The sequence below is a fragment of the Stegostoma tigrinum genome, chromosome 3 (assembly GCF_030684315.1).
Source record: "Stegostoma tigrinum isolate sSteTig4 chromosome 3, sSteTig4.hap1, whole genome shotgun sequence".
Classification (NCBI taxonomy): Eukaryota; Metazoa; Chordata; class Chondrichthyes; order Orectolobiformes; family Stegostomatidae; genus Stegostoma; species Stegostoma tigrinum.
This window is the reverse complement of record NC_081356.1, coordinates 16,341,868-16,353,977: the sequence shown is the minus strand read 5'-3', so window position 1 is coordinate 16,353,977 and position 12,110 is coordinate 16,341,868. Positions and strand designations below refer to the sequence as shown.

The 12,110-nt window shown below is 41.7% G+C and overlaps 1 protein-coding gene across 4 annotated transcripts in view; it reads left to right on the top strand.

Moving 5' to 3' along the window:
- The window catches only part of LOC125450919 (A disintegrin and metalloproteinase with thrombospondin motifs 3), a 223,626-nt gene that overhangs the window by 95,466 nt on the left and 116,050 nt on the right, over positions 1-12,110 (top strand). The window lies entirely within an intron of this gene.

Below are 12,110 nucleotides of genomic sequence, written 5' to 3'. Positions count from 1 at the left end.
ACTGTCAGGAGCTTTAAATTAAAGTGAATTTATATTCACTGATTATTGCACAAGATTGTGTCAAAGACCATTTCCAATGAGATAGAACCAAACCATCATTCCTTGACATTTGATGACATTACCATCATTGAATCCCCACAAACAACAAGCTGGGAAATTTACACTGGATTAGAAACTGAACTGGACTAGCCATGTAAATATACAGCTCAAGAGCAGGTCGGAGGCTAGGAATGCCGCAGTGAGTAATTTATTGTCTAACTCCTTGAAGCCTGTCCACGTTCTACAAGACATATGTCAGAAGTCTGTTGGAATACTGTCCACTTGCCTGGCCGAGTGCAATTCCAGCTTCACATTAATCAGGGAAAAGCAGCCCACATGATTGGCACACTACCCATCACCTTCAACATTCACAATTGCATCACTGATGTGCGGTGACAACAGTGTGTCCCATCTATAAGAAGCACTGCAGCAGCTCACCATGGCTGTTTTGACAGCTACTTCCAAACCTGTTATCTCTATCACCTACAAGGACAGGGGCTTGGATTCATTGAAATGCCACCACCTGCTCATTCTCCTGGAAATAGAATCATATCACTATTTCTTCTCTGCTGTTGGTCTAAGATCCTGGAATTCCCTATCTAACATTGAGGGTATCACAACACATGAACTGCAGTGTTTAAGAAGGCACCTCACCATCACCTTCTCAATGGCAATTCAGAATGAACAATAAATGCTACCCTGACCAGCGATATCCACATCCCATGAAAGAAATCAAGAAAAAAATGTATTTTTACAGTTCAAATGTTTAGGATCTGGAACATACAATCTGAATGTTGTAAACCATCTTACTGAAAGAAAAACTTGACAAAATTTATTAGTAATTTCAGTCATAAAGAGAATCATTTATCTGTGAGACTCACTGAAAGTTGGATTGCATTTGGAGAGGACACTTTACTACACACTTAATATAAGAAGTCTATCTGGCATACACATCCGGTCATGAGCAAACTTGTATATGAATATTATAAATTCAAGGCTATTATTTAATTATATGTTTTCAAGTGTGCAGTGAAGCACTTTCATCTTTTTTCAGGGTGGTTGCTAGGCTTTGGGATAGATTTTCCAGCTTAGTACTCCTGGCACAGAACTGCACACAGCAAGAGTGAGTATGAGATGTGAAGACCAGCAATAATTCTGATGTACCTCTTCTCCATTAGGACCCTGGGCTTCATACAGTGAGGTGTTGAGTACAAAAACCAGAAACTTATGCTGAACCTTTCAACTAGAGCATTGCATTCAATTCTAGATGGCACACTTTGAAGAGTTGGAGCTTCAAGAGTTGGCACAGAAGAGATTCACTAGAATGGTTTTGGGACTGGAGGATTTTAGTCATGAACTGAGGGTGTAAGAGCCAAGCTTGCTGCCTTCATACAGCAGAGTTTTAGGAGTGATTTTAGTGGACAAATGACAATACCTTCTGGTCTATACATGACAAACCACAACACCTTCCGGTCGCCAACCATTTTAACTCCCCCTCCCACTCCCTGAGTGACATATCCATTCTGGGCCTCCTCCACTGTCACAATGACACCAGCCGCAAACTGGAGGAGCAGCACCTCATACTCTGCCTTGGGAGCCTAAATGGCCTAAACATTGAATTCACTAGTTTTAAAATCTCCTCATCCCCGGCCTCATCCATCTCTGCCTCCTTGAGTTGACACATTCTGTCCATCTTCTTTCCCACCTAATCGCTCTTCCCATTCCACTAACCAATACCCACCACTTCCTATCTGCATTCAACTATTAACATCCCACCCACCTTCCCCAGCCCCACCCCTCCTCTCTCTATTTATTTCCCAGCTCTCTTACCCCTCCCCATTTCTGAAGAAGGGTCCCGACCCGAAATGTCAGCTTTCCTGCTCCTCTGATGCTGCCTGACCTGCTGTGTTCCTTCAGCTCCACACTGTGTTGTCTCTGACTCCAGCATCCTCAGTTCTTACTATCTCTAAGTACAAATACAGTCTGTGACATTGCTTATGGTGACCCCTTACATGTTAAAATCAAAACTCAACCAAATATGATCTATCAAGTCAGTTTTCAGTCTGGGATCTTACCTGTCCTGTCATAACATCAGCTGAGATCATAACAGAATAATTAGCAATAATTACAAATCTGCTCTGGGAACTTATTGATAATTACACAAATATTTCAGGTCAAATTTGGAATTCACACTTAGCAGTCTTCAGTTTTGATGGGCTGCTGGATAGGCTTGTTGAAATCTGTAAAGGGGTTCGTCAAAAAATCATTCTTGGGATATATGTACCACCGAGAGGGTTATGGTGAACTTTCTCCTTAAACAATAGCAATCCACATGGTATTAGGTGTAGAGTGCAAGGATTTTGATTCAGTAATGGTAAAGGAATTGAACTTTAAACTTGAGTTTGGGAGAAGCATAAGTTGGAGGGAAGTTAGAGGTGATGGCGTTCCTCTGACTTGCTGCCCTTGTCCTTCTGGGTTGTGGAGTTTGCACCTTGTAGATGGGACTCATGATAGCCCTGGCCAGCTGGTGGTGGAATGTGTGAATGCTGAAGTCCTGGCAGGGATGTTGATCAGCTGGCTGATTCGCCCAGGATCGTGTTGAGTTTCGTGAGTGTTGTTGCAGCTGCACTCATTCAGACAAGAATAGTCCATCACACTCCTGAGCTACTTTTAGCACCAGAACAATTGGTTAGCATTGTATCTGAATCTAAATATTCCTTTGAACTCAAAAGCTGAATGGAGGGGTCCCTGTTTTGATGCGGTGGTAGTGTTTGTACTTCTGAACTGAGAAACCCAGGCTCAATCCCACCTGCTCCAGACTGGTATAGTAACATCTCTGAACAGGTTGGTTAACAAAATAAGGTAAAAAAAAAATCATAAGCCTTTGGCATAATAGGTCACTGCTTTGGCTCTTAAGCAGACTGCTGGTGGTTTGAGAAGGCTGAATACCTTCTTTCTTACACTCTCCGACTGCATTTTTGGTCTTTTGCTCTCTCCTACCTCCCCCTCACTCTTGACAGTTTGCATTGCCCTTAGAGGACTTTGCATGTAAATATTGAGTTGGCTACATGGAGTTTTTTTTTCTGGTACTGGATGGTAGTTTTAAAAAAAAAAGTCATGGTGATTTTGGTGGTGGGCAGGCTTTATGTGATAGCACTTCTGGGTAGAGTAATAAAGAAAAGAAAACAAAAAGTACGAAAGACCAATGGAGAGGCTGTTGTGGCACAATGGTAGACCCCACCTCTGGACCAGGAGGCCTGGGTTCAAGTTCCACCCGCCTCTGTGAACAGGTTGATGAGGAAAAAATAGTGTAAATCCAGTAGCTGTGTGAAAAGAAGGTGCAAGTGTCAAAGCAGTTTCAAAGGGAGAAAATGCAACATTGCTTGTAATCTCCTGGAAGTGCCTCAGTCTGTGAACGTGATGGGGGTGCCAAAAGACCAACAGACTAATATTGATTTCTCCAATGTCCAAATGCAGCCAATTCGTACTAGTCATTTGGTTTGAATGGACAACATTGAACCATTATATAATTGAACAAACACTGAGTTTAATGTGCATGTCATTATTCATCAGAAAATCATTCAGCAACCTGTGGTGAGGAAGACAGAGCTCACACGTTACAAGTAGCCATAAGTTTTTGGATAATATAGTTCGGGAAATTATCGTTGTGAAAATGGCAACTTATCCTCAATGTTCCTATCAGTTTAGGGACAGTGCTTCATTTTTAGATTAATTCCCTCTTAAATTCCTTTACAGAAAGTTAGGGCTGATGCATGATGGGATAAATGTAGTATCTTTTTAATAATGAGATTTAGATTTCTGAAATGCTACTCAACTTCTATAGCCCAGAAAAAAATGACACATATAAATGTGCAGTCTCTCTAATGGCTGGTTGTTAGAGAGCTTTATACTTTTAAACTATTTAAATTTTGCTTATATTTCCTTGTCATTCATTTTCTCCCTCAATCCAATTTTCCTTTGTGTCTTCATTTAGTTTTATCTACTCGGGCAGGGCTTATACACATAATGATAGGGTCCTGGGGAGTGTTGCAAAACAAAGAACCCTTAGGGTGCAGATTTATAGTTCCATGAACATGGAGTCGCAGATAGACAGGGTGGTGAAGGTTAGGCTGGGGCTATTTTCCTTGGAACATTCGAGACTGAGGGGTAACCTTATAGTGATTTATAAAATTGAGGGGCATAGATAGGGTGAATAGCCAAGGTCTCTTTCCCAGGGTAGGGAAGTGCAAAACTAGAGTGCATAGCTTTAAGATGAGAGAGGAAAGATTTAAAAGGGACCTGAGGTGCAATATTTTCACATAGAAGATGCTGCGTGTATGGAATGAGCTGCCAGAGGAAATGATGGAGGCTGGTACAATTACATTTAAAAGGCATCTGGATGGGTATGTGAATCAGAATGGTTTAGAGGGTGATGGGCCAAACGCTGGCAAATGCAATTAGACTAATTTAAGATATCTAGTCAACATGGATGAGTCGGACTAAAGGGTCTGTTTCTGTGCTGAACATCTCAGCTCGTTTTGACTTTAATTCACAAAATTTCTTTCTTTACCATTCGTCTGTTTCTTCCTCAATCTTTATATCTAATTGATCCATTGTTCACGACTGTTTCTTGTGCCGCCCCATTATCAACTCATACTTCCTGCAAGCTGGATTTCCGAATTTTTTTTTCAGAATGAAACATGACAAATGAAAATCCAGCCAACAGCCTTATGGCAGGATGAACCTCCCTGGCAAATTCTGGTCTATACTCTTGTATTCTCTGATGTAGTTAACCGTTTCTGCCATAAGTGATGTTGTTGCTATAATCAGCTTGAAAATTAGACTTCAGTAAATTGGCATTGTTGGAAAATGATAGAATGTGTAAGTGCGAAGCATGGCAAATGGAATAAAATACAAATTCTAAAATAAAATGAGGTAATTGGTGCTGTAATTAGTCAAGAACTCTATTATCCAAGTAGACCATAAAGAGATAGCAACTGCTAGATGAGATCAAATTCTGTATTCCTATAGAATAGGTCGACACTGATTTTCCTGGAATAGTTTTTCACTACTTAACTTGTCAATTAGTTTAGAGAATTACTCACCCATTTTCGAACTAACCTGAAGTTCATTTTGGAAGACCTGTCTAAAAATATTCATGTTTGGTGTCAAAGGGAGCTTTCACTTAAGCTACTTTCTACTGGGACTGAATGAGATTTACTGCCCTTCCACAGATAACAACTCGCTCTGTAATTACCATGCACACTTGTTCTTCATGATTTTTGTTCATTTTTCTATAGCTGTGACTAAGCGGTAAGATATTCAACTTTCATTCAGAAAGTTGTGCATTTGAGTTCCATTGCAGATGGACTTGAACATGTACTGTCACAGTCACACAGCATGGAAACAGGCTCTTCGGTCCAATCAGTCCATGCTGACTATAATCCCAAACTAAACCAGTCCCAGCTGCCTGCGCTTGGCTCACATCCCTCCGAACCTTTCATATTCACGTACTCATCTCAATATCTTTTAAATGTTGTAACTGTATCTGCATTGACCACATTTTCTGGAAATTCACTCCCCATACAAATCAGTTTCTGTGTAAAAAGAGAAATGCCCCACATGAGTTTTTAAAATCTTTCTCCTCTCATCTTAAAAATCGGCCTCCTGGCCTTGAAATTCCTAGGGAAAAGACACCTGCCACTTACCTTATCTATACCCCTCTATAAGGTTCTCCCTCAATCTGTTATGCTCCAACCCAGAGATGGGCAGACTCTTTAAAAATTAGTGGTGGTGCCTTCAGGTCAGATCAAGTTTCCTGTCTATGTTGATTCAAGATGCAGGATCTGACCTGATCCAGGAAAATGTGTAGATGGATGACACATGCCCACTCCACAGTATAAACAGGACCTGCGGAGATTTTTAAATTTCCTAACAACATACTTACCACACATTGCCAATAAAACTTCACTGTTAAGTAAGGACACTCTATTTGTATGGCAGGAGGAACAATATTATGTATATGAGTTAATAGAACTGGCATTATCAGAGAGCTAGTGGATGTGGAGGCTGTAGCCTGGAAGTCATGTCACTGCTAATGGTGACTCAACCCATTGTTGATTATTGTAAAGACCCACCTCTTTCACTCAAGCTGCTATGGGATATGTTTCAAACTGGCGTTTTTGTGCGATATTGCGGGAATGCTAAATTGTGGAAAGGTCTTTCAGATAAGATATTAAACTGAGGTTTCATTTTTTCTCTGAGGTGAAAAATCTTACAAAGATATTCAAAGAAGAGAAGGGGTGCACAGGGTAACTTCCTTCCTCAACCAACAATACTAGCAGTAAAATTATTGAGCTATTACACCTTTTTTAAATTATTCATTTATAAGATGAGGTTGTCAGGGGCTAGGCCAGCATTTATTGTCCATCCCTAATTGTCCAGAGGGAATTAAGAGTCTATCACATTGCTGTGGGTCTGGAGCCACATGTAGGCCAGATCAGGTAAGGATGGCAGTTCCCTTCCCTAAAGGACATTAATGAACCGGATGGGTTTTTCCCAAAAGTGATTTCCTAGTCGTCATTCGACTCCTAATTCCAGACTTCTTTCAAATTCAAATTCCACCATCTGCCTTGGTAGGTTTCAAACTCAGGTCCCCAGAACATTACTTGGGCCTCATGATAAACATTTGTGCGATAATACCATTAGCCATTGCCTGCCATGTTGCATTTAGTAGGACCTTAATGAAATTTAGCTTGCACCTACTGGATGTCACTTGTCTTTCATATGTCTGACATTGCAACAGCGACCAAACCTTAAAAATATTTCATTGACTGTAATGGCTATTTAGGATGAGCTAAGGTGATGACACAAGCTGTATAAATAGTTGATTTTTTATATCTGACATGACATGGTCATTTCTAGTTTGTTACCCTTTATAGATTAAGTGTTGAAAATTTGGAGGCATTCCTTAACTGCACTTTGAAAGTGTTGTTGTAACCATTTTTTTCCCATAGTGTACTCTCAGTTTTCATGTGATGGAAGGCGACAATGAACATTTCACCCCTCAAGACTCCCAGCCTTGACCTGATCGTGTGGATGAGCCCCCAAATGTCCACACACCCTTCAAAGTAGCTCTTCAGCACAGGCTTCATGTCTCTCCAATTCCCCACCCAACCACCTGCACTGATCTATACCTGACTCCCTTTCCCACCCAGCCCCTGGCAAATGAGGTGACCATGTTCGTTATTGTGTCATTCACATTTCTCCACGCCCTTGAAGCTGGGATACTACAAATTGGGGATGATCCCCCTTCTCTTATTAGACTGTTTGCAGCCATGTTTTACAGTCTGAATCTCTTTGAAATCCTGCTGCCCCCTTGTACAATTTGACCCTTACCTTGCCTGCAATTGTCCTCAGTCCGAAGGCTGAAGTCATGAGAAAAGGAAGCATCCTTGACTGACTGGGCCAGAACCCACTGACAGGCAGTGCCCCTGTGGACTACAGTGAGGACTACTCCCCTTTGCTTGCTGAACAGGTGATGTATTTGCTGCGTACATGGTTGGGATGTGGATCAGCTGTCAGATTTATATTGCACATTTCATTGCAACATGTTGTGGATAAATCACCACAAGTTAGTTTTGACTCCGTGTCTTATTAAGACATCTCACAGACAATCAAGTGCTGAAACGATGATTTTAACTTCATTTAGTAGCAATCAAAATAAGACCCCTCAGCTAAACAAGTTAAGCTTCACAACTCAACTTGGCTATTACCTGACTGGGATTAGATCCTTGTGCAGTGTTTCTCTTGAAAGCTTTTTGCTCGGGAAGAGTTCTAGTGTTGGATTCTTATAAAGATTTTCATCCTTCAGTTCCACGATGTGTCATTATTGATGATTCTTGAGATTCCTTCATCCAAATTGTTTCAAGATTGCAGATTGCCCTCTTATTAGAAGTAGCTTCTTTGTTCCTTTGGGATTAACTGTTAGAAAACACAGCATTCCTGAAGTTAATTCCTTAAATTCTTCAGCAGGGCAATCACATGTCCTTGTGGCATGAAGCATTCAGTTATCAAGCTGGTATCAAGACAGTTTTGTTTACGTAGTCTCAGCTCCTGCTTTCCCCAAACATGGCTCATGGCTTTCAATTCCTGTATAAGTTTGTCCTTGTCCCTTCATAGTTTCATACTTCCAGACAGTGTGTATCCATTTATCTTTGTTGATTCTTTCAATCCATGAACAGTTATTAATGTTCTGAAGCTAATAATATAACAAGCAGGATGTGAATTCCCCCAGATGTGTTTATCTTTAACCTCTCCTTCCTGTGTGCTGAAGTCCCTACCTGCTTCAAGAAGACCACCATCATCCCAATACCAAAGTTAAGTACTTGCAATGTGCCTTAGTGACTACCGTCCAGTGACTTTAAACTCCATAACCAAGAAGTGCTTCAAGAGTCGCTTCATGGCCCACATCAACTGTAACTTCCCAGACTGCCTTGATCCCCTCCAATTTGCCTACTGACAAAACAGGTCCGCAGCGGATGTCATTTCCCTGGCCCCACACTCATCTCTGGAGCATCTGGATAATGAGGGCACCTACGTCAGACTCCAACTCATTGACTACAGCTCTGCCTTCAATGCCATAACCCCTATGAAAGTAATCTTAAAACGCTGGCGCCTAGGTCTCTGCTCTGCCCTCTATAGCTGGATCCTCAGCCTCCTGACCTACAGACCGCAATCAGTGAAGACTGCACCTACTCCATGTTGCAAAGATAACAACCTCGCTCGTAATGTCAGCAAAACTGCTCATTGACTTCTGGAAGAAAGGAGGAAGATACACCCCTATTTACATCAATGGAGCGGAGGTTGAGAGGGTTGAGAGTGCCGTGCTCCACTGAGTGATAACCAGCAACCTGTCCTGGACTTCCTACATAGATGTAATGGTCAAAAACAACACAACACCTCTTATTCCTCAGGTAGCTAAGGAAATTTGCTATCTTCATAAATACCCTCACCAACTTTTAAAGATGCACCATAGAAAGTATATTATCCAAGCGCATAACGGCCTAGTAGAGTAACTGCTGTGCCCAGGACTGTAAGAAACAGAAGGGTGTGTGTATAGCCCAGACCATTACAGAAGCTAGCCTCCCATCCATGGACTCCATTTATGCTTCTCATGGCTGCAGGAAAGCTGTCAATATCATCAAAGACCCCTGCTCCCTAATGGTCTCCTACAACCTCTTCTGTCAGGCTGAAGATACAGAAGCTTGAACACACACACCAATGGGTTCAAGAACAGCTTCTTCCCTGCTGTTATTATGGTGATGAATGGACTGTGTAACTTCAAATAATGTTGATCTTGTTCATGTTGGTCTTGCTTCTTGTACTACCCGTGCAGTGTAACCTGGATGCCTTATGCTATGTAAGCACCCTTTGATCTCTACATCCTTATTTGCTATGATCTGCCTGTACTGCTCACAAAACAAAGCTTATCACTGTACTGAGGTACATGTGACAACAATATACCAAATCAAACAGGCTGAGGACAGCTGCCCAGGAAGGCAAACTGCTTGGTCATGTGGGTTCGCCATTTGGCACAGCATGACAAGACAAGGAAAGGCAGGAATGCTGTGAACAAGCAGGTAGATGCTAAGTGAGGGAGCTGTAATAGAGAAAGTGAGCATCCCTGAGCTGCAGCCAAGTTCAGTGTGTGGGTCTGGTGCCTGAAACTGTGTGCAGTGAACCTATTGCAGAATTTCAGTGCAGGTTTCTGGCCTGTCTACAACGTGAGTGTGTGAGATTCTGGAGCACACTGCCGGTGCAGAACAGAAATGCCAAGATGGTCAAGATGGGCTGACAAATGTCTGAAGCCAATGTCCACAGAAGAGGATTGGTCAGTGCCTGTCTATCTTGTCCAGAGCTACTCTGTGGCTGCAGACAGCATGGAGGAAGTTCAAATCAAGCCCTGAGCTGAATCCACCAGGTACACCCACTGGTCTCCTTGTTGAACTTTCCTGATGCTGGAATTGTTGGGTGAGCTCAGTAAACTGTAAGCATGAATATTAATCAGGCAATTTGTTGTGTTAAAAGGGAAATTAACAAGGGTCCATCTCGGTCAATTGGCATCTTTCCACTTCCAAGTCAGAATCTAACCACAGCACTTGTGAAAATCATAAAAGATTGAATGAGATCATCCCAGCATCGAGGTGAGCCTTGCTGCATTTGTTGTCCAGTTCCACCTCATTATCTTGTCATAACCCGCTGATGCATTTTGATAAAGATGCCACATAATATATGTTGATCCCATAGTTGTGAGCACAGAACTATCAATTGCCTCAGTATGGGGGGTGGGAGGGGGTGGTGGGGTGGGGGTGGGGTGTGGAATATGTCATCTTATTTTGTGTATGTATTTGGAAATGTTTGTCTGCATCCTATTTATATGGTTTTTAATGTAAAATCTGCTGCATCAGGCAGGTTGAGCATTTTCCGATTGGCTGCAGTGCAATGGTCTGCTGAAGTCTGAAGCATAGATCTATAACAATGTGCAGTGCAGTCATTACAAGTGATTGCCTCACATTACCAACAGTACATGTGCTACCTCTTACTGTGTTTATAATGGAATAAATAGCACAGGTCATTTGCCATTTCTGCTGTAGGCATTGTTATAAAGGAGCCACTTAATAAGCATTAAATGTACTGATTTAAAGTTTTAGTCCATTATAAGTTTGATTGAGGACAATTAGCTACATACCTGATGAGATGAGTGACTTAGTACTGTTGTGTCCTTGATTGTATTTGGGTTTTATTGCTGCTTGCAGCTTTCTGTGAAGGGCATCAGTAATTGGCATAAGATCTCCTTGGCGCTCAGTGAGGTAATCCAAGGCCTGCACTAAAATCTGTACTGAATATGAGGTACCGCTGTGTGAAACCCTGTTTCAGTACACATTTTTAATAACAGTTTTAAAATACATCCATTTAACCTTTGGCCCAATGAACAAATTTTACATGTGATAAAACACTTCATAATTTTACTACCAATTATCTGTAATGAGAAAAGCACACTTACATCGGTACGTCCTCGATAAGGTACATCTGCTTTTAGAAGCGACGTTTCTCAAACTGCTACAAGCCTTGGTGATCAGAGCTAGCCCAAGCAGTATCCACTGCATGAATACCAATCTGTTGAAAGCAATAAGGACATTCAGTGATACCTGGCCAGGAAGCTAGTACTAATCTGTTCACACATTAGCAAGGACTTGAAGGAGGTTTTGCAGGGGTAGGAAGGGAATGAGGGAGTGTAGTAATGAGGGGAGTTTGGAAAAATTAACACTGCTTTTCTTGGAAAAGAAAAGTTGAAAAAGTGGCCTTGCACAGGATTTCAGGAAGATGGGCAGTTTTAAGAGTAGATAGGGACTTTAAAAATCTCCCTTTAGTTAGAAGGATTTACATTAATGGTTGTAGATGTAAAATCATTGGCAAAATATCCAGAGGCTTCTTCAGAAACTGGCTGCGTTACTTTGTTGGAAAGATGATACAAGTTCTCAATGCAGCTACCCCTGGTTTAGTGTTTCTATTGTGTTTTTAAAAACACAGCGGGCAGAATCTTACAGGGGTCTGAATAATGTGGGATAGAGCAAGACTTATGACAGAACTCCATTGAGACCTGTCTGGAGTTCCCGCATCCCACTCCATCATTCATCATTTCGCTGTTCCTGTGTAGTAAATTTCTCATTAGACAGTGATGAGTTGCTAGTTACAGGAGATTATAGTTTGCCAAACATCTTATTAATGCAACAACTCTCCTTGTTAATATGCAGCTCCCATTGTATCAAACAAGCTAGCACCGAGAAGTATCGATGTGGAAAGCAGAGCAGGTACCTAGCAAATTCAGCTCATGCCTTACCCCACAGTACCTCAATGATGGACACTGGGCACCAACATATCACGATGTTCTCCATGGATACTGGCCACTGCCACCTTGTGTCCATGGACAATGGAATCTGACATGTAGCAGCCCCTAAGAATCCTCATGGCATATTTCTGAGCCAATTATTGTCATTGCAATGCCATTG